The sequence below is a fragment of the Salvelinus alpinus genome, chromosome 9 (genome assembly GCF_045679555.1).
Source record: "Salvelinus alpinus chromosome 9, SLU_Salpinus.1, whole genome shotgun sequence".
Classification (NCBI taxonomy): domain Eukaryota; kingdom Metazoa; phylum Chordata; class Actinopteri; order Salmoniformes; family Salmonidae; genus Salvelinus; species Salvelinus alpinus.
In genome coordinates, this window is record NC_092094.1 from 31,393,263 (window position 1) to 31,397,184 (window position 3,922).

The 3,922-nt window shown below is 40.4% G+C and overlaps 1 long non-coding RNA gene across 1 annotated transcript; it reads right to left on the reverse strand.

The window, feature by feature from the left end:
- Window positions 1-1,751: 1,751 nt before the first annotated feature.
- LOC139584648 (uncharacterized) lies at window positions 1,752-3,587 on the reverse strand. Its single transcript, XR_011676801.1, has 2 exons — window positions 3,413-3,587; window positions 1,752-2,732 (listed from the first exon to the last, which is right to left on the reverse strand). It is a non-coding gene; the product is annotated as an uncharacterized lncRNA (long non-coding RNA).
- Between the last annotated feature and the right edge of the window lie 335 nt (window positions 3,588-3,922).

Genomic DNA, 3,922 nt, shown 5'->3' on the forward strand with positions numbered 1-3,922 from the left:
TCATGTTCTAAAACAGATGTTTTGCTGCCATCTACTGGACTAGACCAGAGTTGTTGAAGGCCTCAGCACAGGTATTAGACAGATATTGGTCAGATCAGGTCCAGGAGGGGCAACCGGTCGTCTGGAGCCACAGTGGCTGGTGGTTTGCTTTACTCCCCCAGGTGTGACCAACAGGGTTTGAACCTGGGGCTCTAGTGTGCTAGAAAAGGGCAAAGGCTATATAGTCGTTACACTGGCTCTTTCTTCATTGATCCATTAATGGCACAAACTCATCTGTTTTCCCAGGTCTGCCATGTATTTGAACTATTCCACAGCTAGCACACCTGATTCAACTTGTCAACTAATCATCAAACCCTTGAATAGGTGAATCAGGTGAGCTAATTCAGGGCTACAACAAAATTGTGAAACATCTGGGGTCCCCGTGGAGAGGTTTGAGAACCACTGTTCTACTGTACTGGACAACCAAAACAACCCTCTGACATCATTCTCACATGCTTACCTGTAGCATCCCGTTCTACTCTCACACACACACACACACACACACACACGCACACGCACACGCACACGCACACACGCACACCCTGATTTAGCCCACGGCAGTAAAAAGTTAAATATAAAAGCACTAAACCTCCCCATAAAAGTTTCACTTATACAAAAGTTTTACTTGAACTCAAAATGGTTTTCAAGTAGATTACTAAGAAAATCTCATCCCTTGTTTAAAAATGGCCTTCTTGTCTTTGTGCAAATTGCCATTTCGAAACCTTGTTCAAAGTATCTCTCATTGTCAAACAAGCAATGCATATCTGGTTACAATTTCAATTTCATCCCTCAGAAAAGAGAGAACAAATACTACAACAAATATTATGGTTGAACTCAAATGTACTGGTTGATTTATGGAAACAATGTTTGAGAAGGGTATTTTTTTTCAAATGATATTGTAAATTGGAATGCTAGAATTATGTTTTTCATGGAGCTGTCGTAAATTTATGGGAAGGTCTGCTCAATCCAGGATTACAATTGATTACAGCACTACACCAAAAAGGACAAAAACTTGCAGAGGAACAAAAATAGCATAAATAGGAAAGTATACCATTTTCATTTGATTTTGTTGCGAGGGTACAGAATCAATAGGCCATTTAATCTGGTATTATCCTCAGGTAGCCTGTTTCTGGTCTCAGGTTGAGGAATGGCTGAAAAAGCATAACATTATTCTAAACTTGAGCGTAGGAATAGTATTGTTAGGAGATTTGGAGGGACCTGGTCAGTCAATCGCTAACATACCAATACTCATAGTAAAACTATTTATCTTCAACTCACAATCTGTGGATTCTATTCGACTAGAAAGATTAAAATTGTAAGTTAAACACAGCATAGTTGAAAGATACTGTATATGGCCGTTAAAATCAGAAGAGGGTGGCCAGCAGAGATAGGTGGGATGGGCTGAAGGAAACCGAAGGTTGGGATGTGAAACTGGAGAAAAGTGGGAGTGAAGTTGCTGGCTGGCAGATAGAATGATGGTCAAACATAAAGTAAAAAATTAAGTTTAAAAAAAGTAAAATAAAGTTTAGACACTAAAAAGGAACTTTTGCTACATCCAATGCCTGTTTGCTTGAGGCTGATGCCACTCAAGTGCTTGAACGTGTGTACACATGCACACACTCGCATTCAAATGCACATGCATAGACACGCACGCACACACACACATACATGTAAATAGTGCCACACATGCACAAAAACACACACAGTTGGCCTTGCTGTTTACATTTTTATTGTCCTTGATGTCTTTTGTTTTTCTACTGAACAAAAATATAAACGCAACATGCAAAGTGTTGGTCCCCTTTTGCATGAGCTGAAATAAAAGATCACAGACATTTTCCATACGAAAAAATAGCGTATTTCTCTCAAATTATGTGCACAAATTTGTTTACATCCCTGTTAGTGAGCATTTCTCCTTTGCCAAGGTAATCCAGCCACCTGACATGTGTGGCATATCAAGAAGCTGATTAAACAGCATGATCATTACACAGGTGCACCTTGTGTTGAGGACAATAAAAGGCCACTAACATGTACAGTTTTGTCACACAACACAATGCCTAACATGTCTTAAGTTTTGAGGGAGTGTGCAATTAGCATGCTAACTGGAGGAATGTCCAACAGAGCTGTTGCCAGAGAATTGAATGTTAATTTCTCTTTAGAGAATTTGGCAATACATCCAACCGGCCTCACAACGCAGACCACGTGTAAGCAATCCAGCCCAGGACCTCCACATCTGACTTCTTCACCTGTGGGATCGTCTGAGGAGGGGGAGGGGGGATGCTGAGGAGTATTTCTGTTTGTAATAAAGTCCTTTTGTGGGTGAAGAAATCCTTCTGATTGACTATGCTTGGCTCCCCAGTGGGTGGACCTGACACATCAGGTGGGTAGTTGCTTTGGTTGGGTTGGAAGGGGATGGTGGCTTGGAGGGGGAGGTTTTTCAGGGGGGACTGTGGGGTGATCTTGGATGATTGGGGGCAGTGGGTGGCCTGGCGGTTGGGAGCATTGGCCCAGTGGCGGAGAGGTCACTGGTTCAGGTCCCCAAGTCGACTGGGTGGGGGATCTGTCGATGTGCCCTTGGGCGGGGCGGTTGACCCTGGTTGCTCCTGTGGGTTGCTCTGGATGGGAGTCTGCTTGTCACGATCGTTATATGGTGGAAGAGAGGAGGACCAAGGCGCAGCGTGATAACAATACATCTTCTATTTATTGAAGACGAAAATGAAGAACACTTAAACAAACTACAAACGAACGAAACGCTATAAACAAATAGTGCAGACACAGGCAACTAACATAGACAATAACCCACGAAATACCCAATGAATATGGCTACCTAAATATGGTTCCCAATCAGAGACAATGATCAACAGCTGCCTCTAATTGAGAACCAATCTAGGCAGCCATAGACATACAAACACCTAGACTAGACACTGCCCCATAAACATACAAAAACCCCTAGACAATACAAAACACATACATCCCCCATGTCACACCCTGACCTAACTAAAATAATAAAGAAAACAAAGATAACTAAGGCCAGGGCGTGACACTGCTAGATGACTGGAATTTAATGTAAATGTTGAGAGGCTTCACTGCAGGTAGACTGTATGTTTTAACATTTTATTTAAATTTAATTAAAATAATTATAATTATAACTCCATACCCAAATCTAAATTTTTCTCTATTTTGCTATTTTATTTGTTAATAAAACTTTTGAACTTGACATAACGCTTTCTTCATTGACATGTAGATGTTATTGAAATTATGTATGGTACAACAACCAAAAAAATAAGTATTTTCAACATCTGTAAAATAGGTATTCTCCAAAATTACTTCAATGTCTTTTTAACATAACTTTGCTTACTAGGACACACACACACACCTGCGCCTTTGCGTTCCATAACATTGTAGAGAATAGCTTGTGATGCTAAGGTCGACTGCAGATGCTTTTTGGGGTAAGGGCTTCCTGGGTTGAGGTGTGTTAACAGCAAGCCCAGACCGCAAAAAGATCTGAAGAGGACAAAGAGGTCAATATCACAACACGGTCACGGCGGTCCTCTCAGCACCTGAAACATACAAACACACGTAAGACCTTAAAAACACACGTGTGAATATGAATAAATAAATGAATGAATGAATGATAAAAATGAACGAATGAACAAATTAATTAATTAATTAATGAACAAAATGTGATGCTGGGTAGTGTGACCCATCCTTTACAGGATTAGTATTAAACACCCATTTTATATACAGTACCAGTCAACGTTTGGACACACCTACTCATTCAAGGGTTTTTCTTTATTTTTACAATTATTTTCTGAATTGTTTTATTTTTTATTTTATTTTATTTCACCTTTATTTAACCAGGTAGGCCAGTGGAGAACAAGTTCTC